Raw genomic sequence first — 18,983 nt, forward strand, 5'->3', positions numbered from 1 at the left:
CTCTGGGCAATTGCATGCTTCGGGGAAGGAGCTTCCCTGGCAGGAGCTGAGTTTGCAAGCCTCGTTGGTCCGGAGGGTTCCCTCCTGATGCGGAGCTGCAGTGCCTGGTCCTGGGCTGATGGGGGAGGGAGTGGGGGGTATCCGGGGACTAAAAAGTCCTCCAGACAGGCTCGGAGCCGGCCCTCTTTCCCCGACCGCAGGTGAGAAAAACCCCGAAAGCAGGTGGGGGAAGTGGGGGTGATCCACGATTTCAGCCCTTCCTGCCTCTCAGTCCTTCCTTCTGGTCTGGGGCAGAGACGCATAAACCTTTGGCTCGCTGAGGCTCCATCTGACCCTTCATTTTATTGCAGCGAGGGGGTGAAGCAAACTCCAACTCGCCTGCCACCGCCGCTGCTATGTTGCCGCCTCTGCCACCCCTTCTGCTCTGCAGGGACCTCGTATGCCATGATCTCCCTCTCGCCCTCCCCGCACTTCTCAGCGGTGGCAAAGCGGCAGATCCAGACTCCCCTGTGTCCCTCCTATTCCCCCCCCACCTGGCCGCTGTCTCACCCTCCCCGCTGTTCTTCGTCTTCTCCCACCTCTTCTCCAGCTCCAAGGCCGACCAGCCCAGCCGCAACCTTTAGCCGGATATGGACTTCGCAACCAATTCCGCACAAGATACCAGAAACCCTTCCAATTGCGACTCCCCACCCCAATAAAAAAAGACCGCCTTCAAACTAAAATGAGAAAGCCGCCCTTACATGCCCACAAATGCACAATCAAAAGAAAGGGGAGGGGAAAGAGCTAGAAGAGCGAAGAAAGAGAGGAGGGAAAGACACACACACATACACACGCTCTCCCTCTCTCGAGCTCACACAGACACACTCAGAAATAGAGAAACAGAGAGGAGAGAGGGAGAGAGGAGAGAGAGGAGAAGGGAAGGGGCAAGGGAAGCTGCCCAATAGAGGTTGCTTTTCTTCTCGTGGGCAAGTGGGGGGGGAGGTGGTTAAAAAGCCGCTTTTCCTGGAGCCAAGGAAAAGGGATTCCCCACTCCCCTTTTCCTTGCCCTCCCTCCCCCACCTTTTCTTTCTCTGCCCCCCGGTCGTGCACCTGGTTTGTCCCCGGTCGCAATATTTCTCAATGGAAATGGATCTAATAGACGAGGGAGATTGTGTGCTCATATGCGGTGTCAATAATGAGGGCTGGTGCGGCGATGTCTATGGCTGCTCCCTGTGTGTCTCCAAGCCCCTAACTAACACTAATGCAGGGATCAAAAGGCAGCGGCGGTGGCAGTGCTCGCAGCTCACACACAGGCTGGGGAGGGAGAAAAGGAGAGAGAGAGAGAGAGAGGAAATGAGACACACACGCACACAAGGCAGAGCTAAGAAGGAAGGTGCCCCCAGGGCCCAGGCTCTTAGGCTGTACTTTACACACCAAACTGCAAGCGCTCTTCCTCGCGAGGTTCAAGGGGGGACAAAGGCTGTCGCCGCCAGGATGCGCCCCATTTTTTCCTCTTAGAATCATTGGGGGAAGGAATGGGAGGGGGAGTCCCATATTGATTGCAAAATAAAATGGTCTGAGAAATATTATAAAGGTCAAGTTGGTGCGATAATATTTTGGGCATGGAGAAAGGAAGGTGGTCACATAACTAAACTGAATTACGCCAAGTAGGTATGCAAATAGAGTCCTCTTTAATAAATCAAAGCGTCGGAGGAGGCAAGCATAAGAACATTAACCTTTTAATTTCTTGATGTAAAGAATGGAAGTGGAGGAGGGTGGAGCAAGATTAGGTCAGCCTTAATAATTGATTCTGGAGTACACTCACATTGACTTCTGAGTTTATAATTTATTTCTGCATAAATGCGGGTTTCGAAAAAACCTTATTGAAACCTTCCCACTGAATAGCACGAAGCCGGGATTGCAGTTATTAATAGTTACGGGGCTTTCATTACCATACAAAACCATACATTTTTCTATCAAGACAAACATGAAAAGAGGATGGGTGCGGGTGGAGGAATGGAGAAAGGGTTGAATCCCCTGCCAGGGAAGCAGCACCTTTTGGGACGGGCTCTGAGCAATTGCATGCTTCGGAGAAGGAGCTTCCCTGGCAGGAGCCGCGTTTGCAAGCCTCGTTGGCAAGCCGAGAAAACCAAAGGTCCGGAGGGTTTCCTCCTGGTTTTGGGGTTTTTCTCACCTGCCCGCCCGCTTGAGAGCCTGCGCCTCCCCTTCTCCTGCGGCTGGGGAAAGAGGGCCGACCCCGAGCCTGTCCTGGAGGACTTTTTAGTCCCCAGATACCCCCCACCCCCTCCCCTGTCAGCCCAGGACCAGGCACTGCAGCTCCGCATCAGGAGGGAATCCTCCGGACCTTCGGTTTTCCTGACTTGCCAACGAGGCTTGCAAACTCAGCTCCTGCCAGGGAAGCAGCACCTCTTGGGATGGGCTCTGAGCAATTGCATGCTTTGGAGAAGGAGCACGGAGCCTGCAAGCAGGCAGGAAGGCGCTGGGCAGCACAAACTAAGCAGCGATCAAAACCCCGAAACCTTTTGCATTCGTTTGCAAAGAAGCAGTGAAAGCCGGTCCAGCTGGTCGTCGGGGTGTGGAACTGGGCTGTGGCCAGGCCTTACTCACTGGCAATGCTGGAGCCTCCCACACCAACCAGTAGGTCTTCCATGCCGCTCTGCTCGGACCGCCGGCTTCTTTCTCCCCCGCTCCCGTCTATGTCGAGCCCATGGCGAACAGCGTCCCACAAACCAAAGAAGTTGAACCAATCAATTCAAACTTCTTTCGTGAGAAGCTTGAATTGATTGGTTCAACTTTTTTAGTCCTATTTTTTGGGGGCACTGCACGTGGCTGAGAGCCGCAGGAGACGGCTGAAAGAGCCGCAGGCGGCTCCGGAGCCGCGGGTTGCCGACTCGTGCCCTAGTCTCTGTCCCAAGCAGGAGCCACCCCTATACAAATGCAAATGTAAAACCATCAGAAAGTTGGAGCCAAAAAACTCAAGAAGACAAAGACCTAAAATCTGCATACCTCACCCAAACTCTAAGAGTCATTAGCCCAGCCCCAGGGAAGTAGGATATGACTTTTGGGACATAATAGGATTAAACCACAGATACCAAGGCCTAGAAAAGCACACTCAGACTCAGTTCAAAGTTCATGCCACAGGAACAGGAAACTATTCCAAACAAAAGGCTTTCAGAGGGTATAAAAACTTACTCCACAGGTGCTCAGCCCTTGATTTCTCTCCTCCTTCCTGCCAGAACCATCTTTCAGTCTGGCTCTTCAATAACTGCAACCATCTTCCCAAAGCAGTCGCCATGTTGTTTATTTATCCCCGGCTTGAATGAACCAGGATGAAGACTTTACTTCCCATAGTAGTTTTCAGTCACCTCAGAAATGCTTTGCTAATGTTTTGCATTTTCAACAAACATGACTGCAACAAATTCAGTTCCCTTTTCATGGCTTTTTTTTTTAAATCTTCAGTTCCTTGGGTTACCTCTGGCCAATTTCACAAAACTGTGGATGTTATATACAAAAAAATGTTGAGCTGTTTGAAATCTTCAGCATTTTTACAGTCATTCCTGCTTTAACATTTGCTAGAAACTGGCTGAAGCATAAATAGTTGCTGAATCAAATTTTAAGAGCCTTTTACTTACTATTGTAACAAAAATCAAGGACATAGCTTGCCAAAATAAAAACTAGTATAATCTTAATGGAAATTGTCTGGAGTTCCTGGATTTTCTTTCTTGTATATGGATACTTCACAAGATACAAGTGACAGAATAACAAGAAATAGATTTAAAAAATCAAGTTTATAAAAATAAAATTCAGAGTTGAAATTTAGGAATCTGAAACAGAAGACTAAGAAACAGGAAGAGATGGTAAAGTCCACAAAAAGCAAAAAAAAGTTTCTGACTGCCAGGAACAGAGTTCAAAAAACCTGCTCAAATGTTCCTTTTGTTCACTCATTTGCCGCACATGTTCACCTCAATATCATCCATTAAAGTATGGACTATGGCAATGCCTTTGCAGCATGGAAAACATCATGGATTGGGCCAATCGACATGCCAGTACCTAGGACTAAGTGGAAAATTTGAAAGGGGGTTGTGATGCAAAGCAACATGCACTTAACTAAAAAGCAGCGAGGCTTCCAAACTGAAATTAATCACTGGCAGGATATTTACTTCAAAGGGTTTTACAACTGGGCTGGAGAAGGGACCTGTGATCAAAGCACATACTATATTAATTACTTAGCATAGACCTGACTCTTTTGGCACTCACATAAGCTTTCTGTATTCTTTCCCCTCTGCTCCTACATATATCTAGGGAATGAGGTGAAATTTGAATCTTTTGGGGGAAAGCTGTCCAATATTGTTTAAATTCCCACACATTTAACAGAAGCAAACAAATGTAGCGCCTTAACTGCATTGCTTGTAATTAATGTAATGTCTCTATTCCTGTAACGGCTTTGACTCATCTACTGACACACTCAAATTTCCATAGTGGGCGATGGTACATGATCAGGCTAACTGGATCACAAATCTAGTGCTTGTGGGTGAATGCAGTCCCTCTATATCAGTGTTTCTCAACCTTGACAATTTTAAGGCATGTGGACTTCAACTCCCAGAATTCCTCAGCCAGCATTGCTGGCTGTAGAATTCTGGGAGTTGAAGTCCACATGCCTTAAAATTGTCAAGGTTGAGAAACACTGCTCTATATGGAAAGGGTTCCTTGTCTCCCATGAACCTTTCCAGCAAATAATGCCAGTGCCCTTTCATAACATCACCCATTTCTTCTGCATTGTCCAGACAAACATCAATGGAAGAGAAGAAAAAGGAGGAGGAAAAAAATACCAAGGAGGCAGGGAGTGAAGTGAAGGTCCAGAAATAGCAGCACTTAAATTCCCAGTTCATTGCAATATATAAAAGTCTCCATCCCTCCCCTTGGCCCTTTGTCAAGCTCTATTCAAAGAGATGTTTACCAACCCCCTCCTCTTCACATCTCTTGCCCTTACCCATCCCACCATTCCATCAGACTAGTGCTCCAAAAACCAAACCACGATGTCCTTTGCAAGGAAAACAAAGCTTTTGAAGAAGAAAGGGAAAGTGACATAAACTGCACTCAAATTGTAAAGACATTCACATGAAGAGGGAAAACAGATGCACCCAAAATTAATCTGGATCACAACCTTGACATTCAGACCACCCAGATGAGTCACAGAAAGATGGCAGCCCAATTCTATCCCCACCCCTAATCATCCTCCCCAGGCAGGCAGACAAGTGCACCCATGAACTGTGCAGGCAGGAGCTGATCTCAGGAGCTCCTCACAAGCCTGAGATGGAAAGTGCTGCTGTACCACCCTCTGGATTGGCACCTATGATGGACACTCTCAAATGCCTGATGGGGGAACCCATAGACAAATACCACAAAATCCAATTTGGTCCAAAATTAGAATAACCCAGTGTTTAGTTGAATTCTTGAATCAGCTATCAAAGCAGAAATTGTTTTGATGGAAATCAAAATATAGTTGCATCAGGCAACCATATTTCTGCAAGCTTGTCCTTGCTCCCCTGCCAATTTAATTTCTTCATCTCATCAGAATGGCACAGGACAATTCTCAGTGGAAACACAGAAAGACAGCAGTCGAGCCGTTTGATCTCCAAACTGAAAGGAGAAAGGCTAGCTGCACCTCGGTGAGTAGCTCAAGCTACTGGCAGTTGAAGTCCAAAAGCACATAACAGAACAGTGGTGAACAGCATGTTTGAAACTGGGTGAGAATACTGATCTTTTCTATCTCACAACTGATTTCCTGGAAAAGATCCCCAAGAAGCAAAAATCCTCCAAAAGTGAAAAGGAAGGGTATTACTGCTCCACCCTTCCATAGAGGGAAGCGGCTCTAATTTTTATAGGGAACAGAAACATATTGAAATGGAATTTAATATAAAGAGATAGTCTGGACAAACTTGAAAATTGTTAAGATCTTCCCTTTGAAAGAGTATTGCTGAAACTAAGAAAATAATTTTCTGTTTTAAAAGTTAGAAAGTGAACAGTTACTGACATCTAGTGGTGGATTAGAGTATAAAATTATAGCTGCTTTGGTTCAAAAACTGGCAAGACGCCCAGAAACCAATAACAACCTGTCCCTTTGATCCTCAATGACCCTTAACTAAACAGAGAACAGCTGGGAACAGAGGAGAGAAAATACATTGGGCTATCTACTACAGAGTGAGAACTACAATTGTTATAACAATTGCTGACCTTCTTTGATTATAAACACTTACTGATCTGTGACTTTTAGGCTCAAGAATTGTTTGCAGTGAAAGAAAAACCTTGACTTTTGGCTATTCTGTGGGGAAGCTCCTGAATTACTCTTAGGTGGTTGAATATTTTAGACTGCAAACTTTGGCTGATTGATAATTGTAGGACCCCTGAATAGAAGAACTGTTATAAAATATTGCTTTTAGTGGTGGATGGACAATTGGAAACACATTGGACTATAAAGATAATAACTATACAAAACTTTGTTGTTTGGACTCTAGGGGGGAGATAAAATGGATATTGCATACCCAACTAAAAGTGGTAGGAAACCACATCCAAGAGTCTTTTCTGAAGCTCCCAATCTGGAACATCAGAGTCCTACAGGAGTAAAATTTCAAGACAAGACAACTGTCTTCCAGGAGGAAATGCATGCTATGGTGCAACTAATTCAAATGACAATTGTTTCAAATCATGATGAGATTAAAAATAATTTAAATGACATAAATGAGCACATTTTTAACCTAAGCTCACAACTAAAAACCTCTCAGAAAATGACAACAAAGAATGAATAAATAAATCAGACAATAGAACACAAATCAGAGGAAAATGACCCAAATATGGAGGCTATAAATGAAGGGAATGACAGCTCAGCACAGGCAAAGAAAAATCTGCAAGATTCAGTTATAATATTGGAAATGGAAAAGGCATTTTATCTTTCAGACTTCAAAATAACCCAGAGGATAAGAAAAAAGATCCGATAAAATGGATTATAGAGATGCCAGGGGACCCACTAGAGTTTGGGAGACAAAAAATGAAAAGAGAAATTGAGGGAGAAGGAAAGTGGAAACTCTTTAATGAATATCAATGGCAAAACTCCACCTCAAAAGTATCCCACCTAGAAGACCTGGAGTTCTAATACCACGTTAGGCACTCCAGCTGGGTGACCTTGAGCCAGTTCTTCACTCGCGCCCTAGGACAGAGGCAAGGGCAAGCCGCTTCCAGAAAGGTTGGCAAGAAAAATGCAGGGATTTGTCCAGACAGTTGCTAGGAATCAAGACTGACTTGATTGAAACAAAAGAAAATGAAACTCTTAATAGGTGATTAAGTCAAATGTACATTGTTGGTCTTGCATTAATCTTGGAGTTAATCTAAGATTATTGATCATCTGTTTTGCACAATATAAAGATTTTGTTTATGCCTGTTTGCCTATTGATGACAATCAACAAGCCAAAAAGAGAACAAAAAGACCAAAACACCAAACCCCAGAGGAGCATAGATGAACATCAAGATTAACGTCAGACCAACAATCAAGAAGTAAACAATACCCTAATCAAGGAACTGCCAAACAAACTAACAGGAAACAGTCCAACCAAAGAACCATCCCCACCAACACCGACAGGGCAAGCCACTAGGATATAAACTGAAAGTAAACCCCACTTCTTACTAGCACTGATGATATTACCTATTTTGGGTAATGAACTTCTGCAAGAAAACAACCAAGCTCAGGAAGCAACAAGGACCCGTCTTTTCAACCCTGAGCTACAAATATTCTTTTTTATTGGTTACTTTCTTCTTCCTGCCTTTACTGATTAATTCCTTATGCAAATTATTGTCAACCTGACATTACATCTGCAAGAATCAAAACAGCTGCTAAATTCCTGGTGACTAAATGGATACATCTGTACATATTTTTTGGTAACAATACAGTCATTTGCCATTGCTTTCTTCTGGGTTTATTTCTTCTTTTTTTCCTCTTTCCTTACTTCTCAGATTAGTCCATGATCCTTAGAGTTCCTGGAAATATCCCCGCCAAGTACTTGTCAGGACTGATCCAACTTAGTGTTTTTTAGCTCAATCAAGAATTAGTGGAAGCTACCATCTCCTTTGGCCATATGTTTTATATTATTATTTAATATAGCATCACATATGCTATGCCATGTTTGTAAAAACATGTTTTTTTGTCTACAGTAGACCATAATTGGCCTAGCTTTTATAATATATTGGTGATTATTGTGGTTTAAAAACAAGAACTGAATCTTTATTTTCAAACTTTTGTTAAGAAACTTTTAAACCTTGAATAAACCAAATATATTAAACAAACCTTGAATAAACTAAGCATACTCTTGATATTTGTGGAAGGCAATCAAGATATGCCATTATTATACATCTATTTTTTTCAGCATGAAACGTCAGCATGTGTTTGTCTGGAACACTGCATTTTCCCAGCGGATCTAAAAATAGCTGATGCATGAATCCTTATATGGCATTCCATCCCATGATAATATTGAAGGGGGGGGGGCAGAAATTCAGTTGAATGCAATTATTAAAATTTCCTTGGTTTCGTTGTATTGGTTTCCACCAACCTGAACTAAGAAACGAACTTTTTAGAAGAGGTTCTGCTCAGTGTGACTCGGGAGACTGTTGACAAGGACGGAATATATATGCTGAGGGTTCTTCTTCCCAGCATGACTGAAACATAGGGACAAACACAATTGAAATAAAAGGTCACAGCAGCACACAAATCTCATAGACAGCTTCAATAAAAGCAGGGCCCAAAGGGACAGTTTCTCTTCAGTTTCTCTCAGGGAAAGCCCCAAACTCTACCCCAATAAAACTAGAGGTGCCATCTGCTGACAATCTCATTAACATAGACATTCCCAGAAGGATGCCAGATGGTGTTTTGTAGCCACATTTGTTTGGCTACTATGTTCAGCTTCCTTTGGATAACCGCTGAAGACCTGGATGCCTTTTCATAGACTGAGGCCTCTGTAAGAAGGGAAGAGAGCTTTGCTGGCTGTCCACACTTTCAACTACAATGTTTTCACAATTGTTTAGGAAACCTATTTTTACGTTTGATAGTAGAGGGAGCATTTGTAGCTTGGTTCATATTCTAGCAAGACACTAGACCAGGGGTAGTCAACCTTGGCTCTTTTATGACTCGTGGATTTCAACTCCCAGAATTCCTGAGCCAGCCATGCTGAGGAGAAAGGGAGAGTTTCTGAACTGAGCCATGCTGGCTCGGGAATTCTGGGAATTGAAGTCCACGAGTCATAAAAGACCCAAGGTTGCCTACCCCTGCACTAGATCCTATCCAAACTGTATTTGGAGAAGATCCTGATTTCTTCCTAAATCCATGAATAAATTCCCAATGGTACCCCAAATTTTCAGAGCAAATTTGAGAAATGCATTGATTTATGGTGAGGCTGGAGAAAGTCAAAGCTATGTCAAAACATTGGGAAAACCCGTGAGTACAACTCACAATTTGTCATGATTGCCTTAAATCCTTTTGGTGTTAATTTTATGTAGAATTGTGTGGAATTAAGCCTGGCTTCAGTCCAAGACACTTCCACAGTCCCTGAACCAAACTCGAGATTAATCACAGGCCAGGTCAGCCTTTTGCAGAACTAGATGGGAAAAGTCTCATCTAAGAGCTTGTAGTGAACCTAGACATTAAAAGCTACAATATTTAATCTTATTGTATTTTCAGATTCTTGTTCCCAGCTACCTCCAGCAAGGAAGGGGGTCACTGCCCCCTTCACTAATTTTGTTGACATCCATCTTTCAGTTGTGTTTGTCTAAACAGATCAACCTAATAAAGCCGTCCATTGGCAAGCCTGCTGAGCAATTCGGCACGCCATTCAGTTCCCATCACTTGACTTTATGAGAGGCTTTTTTTTCCACCCAAAGCCTCTCATATAGTACAGGAGCCATAGTAACCATCAGACACAACAGGCACTTGCTGTTTCCTGGAATTTGAACAAGGTCAAAATCTGAAGAATATTTATGCCTGCTCATTTTCCAGTTCCTTTGTCTATAGGAATTTGAAATCCTGCTGAGGTTCACATTGTACAAAAAGATGAGAACAGGCTGAAGCAAGGGGGGTGGGGGGGAAATGGAAAAGGAAGCCCACTTGATTACTAGGGACAAGGAAATACATGACAGAATCCAAGATATAAGTTCTATTCCTCCTGTTCACAGAGCCGTACGATTCATGTGTTGAGCAAGGACTTACGGACCCCCCATTCATCCTTTTGATTTGTACAAGAATCTTCTAGGATGGTAACTTCAGTATTTTTGTGATAAAAGCTATAGTCTTTTGGTGTGGGCAAAGGTGTAAGAGCTGAACCTTTTTTTTAGCTGCTGCTTATTGTTTAATTTATTTATGAGATTTATTTATGAGACTTATATACCGCTTTAAGTGCAAGCACTCTCTAAGCGGTGTACACCAGTAAGCAATGTATATATATATTTACATTGCCCCCAACAATCTGGGTCCTCATTTTACCTACCCCGGAAAGATGGAAGGCTGAGTCAACCTTGAGCCGGTGAGATTTGAACCGCTGACCTGCTGAACACAGTCAGCTAAAGTGGCCTGCAGTACTGCACTCTAACTGCTGCGCCAGGGATGTTCTCCTCTAGGACTAGTAATCTTTTATATCATAGAATGAAAGAATCCAAGTATTCAGCCTGTGCAGACATCCCACCTGAAGCATATTTTTACCTTATCCTGCTATCCTGGAAGTTAGACTCTAAAATTGTATCATGCTTTAGACCAGGGCTTTTCAACATTTTCACCCATTGTACCACTTTTAGGATATGGCAATATCTGAGTACCACCAGTCGCCTAGCAAGGTGTCAAAAACTTGATGACCAAAAAAAAAAAAAAAAGGAAAAAAGTGATAAAGTACAGGTAGTTCTCGACTTACAACATTTCACTTAGTGACTGTTCAAAGTTAAGCAGCACTGAAAAAAGTGCCCCCCAAGCCACAGCCGAGAAAGACGCCTGCCCCCCCCCGACGGCGCTCTTCCTCCTTTCCAAGGTTTCCATTGTTGTGAGCGTTTCTGTTGAGGATTGGCAGCGGGTGTGGGGTGGGGGGTGTTTGGTTTTTATTCCCCGTCTGCTGGGTGGTTGTAGCAGGTTTTGGTCACTTCACATGAACCTGGGACACTGCCAAGCATCTGAATGTAAATCACAAGACCCTGGAGATGCTGCAACATTCCAGCTGATTGGCGCTTCTTCTGGGCTCAGCAGAAGCACCAGGATCAGCGCCAAGCTTCAGCTGGAGCCTGGCGCTGATCCTGGCGCTTCCCCTGAGCCCTGACAGCCCTGCAGCTCCGGCCATCTCTCGCTCAGGCTTGTGCGGTGCTGCCACCGGTTCAGCTCATTCCCCTCCCCCGCTACCACTTTTCTAGGATGGTCACGTACCATCTGCCAGGTGCCAATGTACCACAGGTGGTACCTGTACCACTGGTTGAAAAGCCCTGCTTTAGACAACTGCTTAGGAGTGACTGATTTAAATGCTTTATAGAACTGCCCATTGCAGTATGACTCTTCGCAGCTAACAATAATTTAAAATAACAACTAACTAAATAAAATAACTATGACGACCATATGATTGGTTGATTATGTGCCATTAGGTTGGTGTTAGTTCTTGATGACCACACAGATAGATTTTCTTCATGGCAAGTGATAACTATAGCATGGTACCAAGGCACTGAAATCTAGGTTAAAAAGGTGCCCAACATAAAAATCATTCAACACCAGGCCCACTTGTCCAGTTCAGGCTTGATGGGACAGCCTGGTCTTTAAGACCTTATGAAAAGCCAACAGGGTCAGAGCCTTCTAAATCAGAAGTCCCCCCCCTCTTTTGGGTACCAGGGACCAGTTATGTGGAGAAAGGTTTTTCTGCAGACTGGAGGGGGCATGGCTTTGTGTGCTGCCTGCATCCTGTGGAAGGGACTTTCCTTGTTTGTGCTGACTGGTTGCTGGCATGCCGCGGCCCGGTACTGGTCCATGGACCAGGGGTTGGGTAACCCTGTTCTAAATCTTAAGTGGAACTGTTCAGAGGGCAGTTGCCATGAGAGAGAAAGCTCATTTCCTGGGCCCCATCAAATGTCATCAGAGCCCGGAACAGGTCCGCCTGCTGGATCAGGTGGGACTGGAAGAGACCATTGGATATAGAAAGTGACACAGATAACCTGGTAGTGTGCCATGAGTGGCTTTACTAGGTGATACTGTAATCAGCACTTTGAAGTCCACTGGAAGCCAGTGCAGAAGACAAAGTGGTGGTCTCCCATAGGCTATTGTGGTAGGCCCAAAATTGCACTCACCACTGCAATATGGACAAATCAAACCTTCCAAATACTCTTCAAGGCAGCCCCATGTAAAGCATATGGCAAACAGGTGGTATCTAGGGTGTGAGGGATCACGATAAGCAACTACAAGTAGTCCTCAACTTACGTCCACAATTGAGCCCAGAATTTATGTTTCTAAGTGAGTAGTGAGTTTTGCCTCATTTTACAACTTTCCTTGCCACATTTGTTAAGTGAATCACTGCAGTTGTTAAATTAGTAGCACGGTTGTTAAGTGAATCTGGCATCCAAATTGACTTTGCTTGTCAGAATATCGCAAAATATGATCATATGACCCTGGGACACTGCGACTGTCATAAATGTGAACTAGTTATCAAGCATCTGAATGTAAATCACGTGACCATGGGGATGCTACAATGGTCATAAGTGTGAAAAATGGTCATGTCACTTTTTTCAGTGCTGTTGTACCTTTGAATGGTCACTAAAGAAACAGTTGTAAGCCGAGTACTACCTGTGCACATTTTTTCTCCATAAGAGTGATGATGCCATAACAGGAGTCACAGATCCTCTCTGCTAATTTCTTCATCTCAGTTCATTTATGGGTGCGTATCAGCTTTCAGACATTCAGCGCAATGCCTTCAGAATACTACAGTCTGGATGAGGAATATCATTTCTGTTTAAGTTGCAGTAATTGCAATGTTTACAAGACTTTAAGCTTTTTTATATAATATTTTATTAATTTTCCAATTTTACATTTGAATATTTAAAAAGCAATGTGGTGACTGGGTTACAATAGTTCAATAACAAAATCTTAGTGTAAATCTCAGGCTATAACATCGAGTATTTCTTCTCTTTTTCCCTTAATATTTACTGTCTCATATTCAGGTTAGTACATTTCTAATTATATCAACTCAATAAGAACATCATTATTACATTTATCAATAATTTTTTAGCTTATACATATCTTAATTACATTCAATTTTCATAAACAATCCATACCCTGTTATTAACTTTTACTCAATTTTTAATTTCTTATCGTATTTCTTTTTCCTTTTTAAGAATATCAAAATAAATCAACCTACATCCAGAAAAAAAAGCATGCAATCTAATCTGGTCAGATCTATTTCTGATATTCTTGGAAAGTACAACCAAGCAAAAGCAGTGAAGCAGTTACATCTCTGCTCAAGGCTTTTTGACTCCAATCAGTCATGACCACTGTGTTCAAATCCATTTTTGTGGCAATATGCACCAAAAAGTATATATAAGAATCACAGAATGCTGAATGGTACAATCAGTCCTTGCTTCTCTATATAATCTTGCATGCACAATGCCAGCTCCATTCTGAACATCCAAAGGATGCCAAAAGTAATGAAAGAAATGCCATTTTTTCCCCTCTTTGAATCATACAGTATCTGCTGCTCTGCAAATGTAATTCTTCCTTTGTGCAATGGAAGGAACTGATGTCATGGTCCTATATCTAGTACAATAAAGTTCATTGGGATTGCAGCCAGCACAATATTTCCTGCCAGCGTCTGCTCGCCCAATCAGCTTAATTATGAGCAATTGTTTGAGTTGCAGAGAAATATTAGAGAATGGAAAAAAGGAGCATACCTCAAGCCCACATTTTGTAACTGATTCATGCTTTGGCAGTAGTCACTAACTCGATTTTCTGCTCTACAGCTTAAGGATTGTATCCCAGCAGATTGGCCTGGCCATATAAGCACATATCCACCCTTTATTTTGACAAGGTTCTGGTCCAGGCATTTAGAAAATGAAGAAATCTCATCAGCCACAGGCCAGCTTTCTTTGTGAAATGCATACCTCTAAAAGATCCAGGCGTTGCTATTGCTGGCACTTCCAGCTTCTATGCCCTGCTTTAATGATGACAATTTTTTTTCCCCCTAGACCTTGACAAACACCCTAGTTGTCTCTATTTGAAGAACAAACTGAAGGTCATAGAAATGGGAACAGCTGCCATGCATCAAATTGTATTGGTGCTGTTGAACTTGAAACCTCTGTTGAAAAACCTTTCTTTAAAGGCACAATGTGTGTAGAAAATAATCTTATCAAGGAGAAATAGAAAATCCAGAAAGGTTGATCAGCCTCTTTGATATACCCGTATATTCCGGCGTATAAGGCGACCCGGCGTATAAGACGACCCCTGACTTCAGCACTGAGTCCCATGCCTAGAAAGTCATCTTATACGCCGGAAACTACTGTTATTTCCGGCGTATAGGATGACTCGGCATATAAGATGACCCCCGACTTCGGCGCCGATTTTAATGCTTGCAAAAGTCATCTTATATGCCGGAAAGTATGGTACTTTTGGTCCTTTAAATTTCCTCAAACATTTGTGCTAAGGGAAAAACATAAAATTTTCTTCCATGTTATTTTGGACAAAACCTGATGGTAACCTTGGAACATGCCAAATCCTTGAGTTTTAGCTGATTTTCTCATATAACACTTTTGCCTTCTCTAAGAATCTCTCTGATTTACAGTTCAATTTGCTTTGGATATCATTTCAGAATAGGCTGTGTCTGGGAGATGCCTCTTGAAGATGGAGTTTCATCCATGACATTCATACAAACATTCACCTGTATTCTCCAGCCTAGATCCTCCAATTCCCATGATGAAGCATGCTGGAAATACTTGCTGAACACTGGCCCCAATAGGTAGAAAGGATGAGTGTTGAAATCTGAAAGCCCTTGAGGTCACTACACTGAGGAAACTCACTCGGTAGAATTGCTCTCCAAGTAAATTTGCCCCCTTCTTTTTGTGGCATCTTGACCAGTGAGTACAAAGGTACAAGGTTGAGTAATGGTTGGGGGAGGGACAAGATCAAAGCTATCATGGCTAGGCGGACACAATCTATTAAGCCACAATATATATCATGATTAATTTGGCTTATCGTATGGTGTGAACCCAGCCAGCATGATGACAGCCAGCAGCTTGTATAGAATATTGAACAGCATGGAAAATAAGATAGCACTGTGTCTTCTGTAAACCAATAGCCAGCAGACAAGCCAAATTTAATGATCCATAAGAAGCAATGTTCAAGCAAACAAAAGGCAGCCTCCATTTCTGCTTACAACTTTGCTCTACAGTCCAAAACAGAGGGCAGGTCATTGCAGAAGTTTAATCACCAATCCCAGTCCTAAAGTCGAAACCAAGTTGGAACCAATCAATTTCCTAAAGGATGATGCACACTTCTCACCATGAGCCAACAACTGTTCTAGCTCCCATTGTCTAAAATGGCATCGTCTTGATTCAGGGGACATGGACTGCTGACAAACTACCACTTGATGGAGGCAATTATCATTTATTTTCACTTAGGGCAGAACCAGAGATAAAGCACAGAAAACCCTTGGGCAGTAACCTTATGAGGAGGAGCATGCCTTTGAAACCCCCAACGTGGGAAGCTGATGTAATGCTGGTCAGAGAGCCTGTGCCAGAGACAGACAGTCAAAAGTCTGAACCTGCCTCACACTTTCTTCTAGGCTCAATTGGGAGGTCTCCTTCCCTGCCTCTTCTGGCACAGGAGACTGGTATTGGTGGGCCATTTGATGATTAGAGCCTTGCAAATCGTAATGCATAATACGGAAAGTGCATAAAATAGCTGGATTTCTATATAAATCCCTAGAATAGATGATGGTTCATTACAGTGCCACTGGCTCCAATGCTATTCTTATTTTTAGATGCATGTTGAACATAATATGCTGGGAATGAATTAATTACTGGATGAGCAGCTATGCATGCCAAAAAAGATTTTTAAGTCAGAAAAAAAAATACCCAAACTCTTAATGTAGTCTCAGGTCATCAAGGAAAAAGAACTGTGAGGCGATGTTGTAAATTTCAGCTATATAGGAATAGCAATAGCACTCAGCTTTGTATACTACTCGATAGTGCTTTATAGCACTCTCTGAGCAGTTTACAAAGTCAGCATATTGCTCCCAACAATCTGGGGGCAATTTATTGACCTTACAAGGATGGAAGGCTGAGTCAACCTTGAGCCGGTCAGGATCAAACTGCTGCAACGGACAGAGTTAACCTGCCATATACATTTTAACCTCTGCACCACCAGGCGCTATAATATTGCACACCTTCACAATCATCACACTCTGATTTAGTTATTTCTTGCAGTGGATTCTCTAGTTTTATCGGAGAGACCTTCATGGAAGGGAAAACAGGAGAGGATGTTTTTTTTATTAGAGCAGAGATTGCTATACCCAGCTCTTCTTTGAATTAATGAATAATAATAGGGCTATTATAATATAAATTTCTAATAAAGATTTTATTCTTTGGGATACATGAACATAGATCAGGGGTTGACCAGGTAGGATCTGTATTATACACCATGCTTTTTAATGCCAGCCCCCTAACATTTTTAAAATAAAAATTATCAAACCTTGCAAGATTAACAAATCAGTGAGAATGACAAAACCCCATGAGTTTCTAGAGCAGACATGTCAAACACAAGGCCCGGGGGCCAGATATGGCCCACGAAGTGGTTTCATGTGGCCCGCGAAGCCATCCTGGAAACAGTGAGAGAACAATCCCTGCTACCTTGGCCCTGGCCCAGGCCGGCCGGGAACCAATGTACAATTTTGTGGTGGCCATCTTGGCACTTGCCCCGGTGGACCATGCCTTGGCGCTTGCCCCGGTCCCATGCCCTTCTGCCAGAGACCCTCAGATCTGTCCCACTCCTGCCCAGGCTTCCATAGGCACTTTTGACGCGAATGATGTAGAACTGGCCACGCCCACCTAGTAGGCCACACCTACTCCATCCATACCCACCCAGTAGGCTGCACCCACTCTGGCCACACACCCCCAGCCCCCCCAGGGCAACTGTAATGCTGATGCGGCCCTCAGTGAAATTGAGTTTGACACCCCTGTTCTAGAGGTCTGATACAGTATCTTGGCATTAGATCACAGTGCACTCGTGTTGGCACTTGTGAGCTGAAAGGATTAGCTGGTGACATTACCGTTGCCTGGAGAACACCCATTTGGGGGCTCCTTTCATATTCCTGGTAGGAGCTGGAGTTAAGGATGGGAGCTCACCCTGCCACAAGGCAGTACCCGAGTCTCAAACATGGGCTTGTTAATCTCCAACCCAGAGTTTTAACCATGCTAGCCACCATGCTCCTTGGGCATGAGATGACTGAAATCTTTTGAGCGGAGGGACCTTTGTGAAATTGTCGACAGTTTTTAAAATTAAAAAACAGAAATAGTACTCTACTGCACAATCTCCAACTTGAATTATGCAAATACTGTAGATGCTGCCATTCTTTGTAGGATGGTTCAGGGGTGTATCATGTATTACTGTTAGCTGAGGTTTATTCTCAAGCAGTATTAATCTGCAGCCTTTCATGGCTGTTGTGACAGAGAAAGAAGCCTCTATATCTTGGACAATACTTGAAAAAATTTAAATGGGAAAGCCACCAGTCAGAGTGGCTTTGGAGAAGAGGAATCAGAGAATGTTTCATATGTTTGTAATTCTTGGGAATCTACTCAGAGCTTCTGTTTACAAGTTCTTGGACCAAAATAACGGCTGACACATCAGTACTTATGCATCAAGAAACAAACTTATTCAAGAAGGCCTGCTAGGCTATTGTGGCTTTCTCTTGGAAAGCAAATTGAAAGGTTGCTTAGATTGTGCTGGTAAAACCTCAGTTGAACAATATGACAACCATCTGCTGACAGAAAAAAGGGTTGTTCTATTTCAAAACTGGAGTTTAAAAAAAATTCAAGAAAGGTGTGTGTGTGTGTGTGTGTGTGTGTGTGTGTGTTTAACTGAAGAGAGCAAATGAGCTTGAAATGGCCATCTTAGTCTCCCAATTTAATTCTTTAACTCTTTGTCAGAAAAAGAAATTTGGATTTGTAAATGTTTCGCAGTTGCGACTTGAGCCTGCTTAACGCCCCTAGTTGGGGGGCTGCAAGGCAAAAGAGATTGTAAAAAGAACTGCTGTTTAGCAGTTAAAATGTCAAGGTGTAATCAATCAGACCGGTCTGTCTGAAAAACTTCCTGTATATACTCCCTTGACTCGGCTGGCAAAGAGGGGAGGAGAGCCTGTGGCTTAGTGATTAAACAACTGCCTAACATGTGAACTGCCCAGGTTCAAATCCCATAAATGGTGTGGCTAACTGAAGAGAGCAAACGAGCTTGAAATGGCCATCTTAGTCTCCCAATTTAATTCTTTAACACTTTGTCAGAAAAAGAAATTCGTATATATATGTATGTATGTATGTATGTATGTATGTATGTATGTATATATATGTTTTCTGAGGTTTTCACGGGTATTTGTATGTAGGTCTTTGGTTGTTCGGGTTTTCTCCCGTGTAAGACCTATATATATATATATGAAGTGAAGTAATGTAATGAAATGAAATGAAATGATGGAAATAACAGAAATTATTAAGGAGAATAGAGTTCAGAGAGGTTTTCTTTTTAGGAAAAGCTTGATCGTGCTGATAGATGTCAAGGTACCTCCACGCTGTTAAAATAATTTGCCGAAACATTAGAAATCTTAAACTTTTCATGAGATGTCAGGCATCTCCTGCCTGATCTGATGAGATGATCAGTGTTCTTGTAAGAACATGTTTAAAGATGCCGCCATTTCTGATCAACTTCTGTTGGATAATATAATGCTTTATGTTTT

The sequence above is a fragment of the Crotalus tigris genome, unplaced genomic scaffold, assembly GCF_016545835.1.
Source record: "Crotalus tigris isolate CLP2741 ecotype Arizona unplaced genomic scaffold, ASM1654583v1 scf7180000023635.1308423, whole genome shotgun sequence".
Classification (NCBI taxonomy): Eukaryota; Metazoa; Chordata; class Lepidosauria; order Squamata; family Viperidae; genus Crotalus; species Crotalus tigris.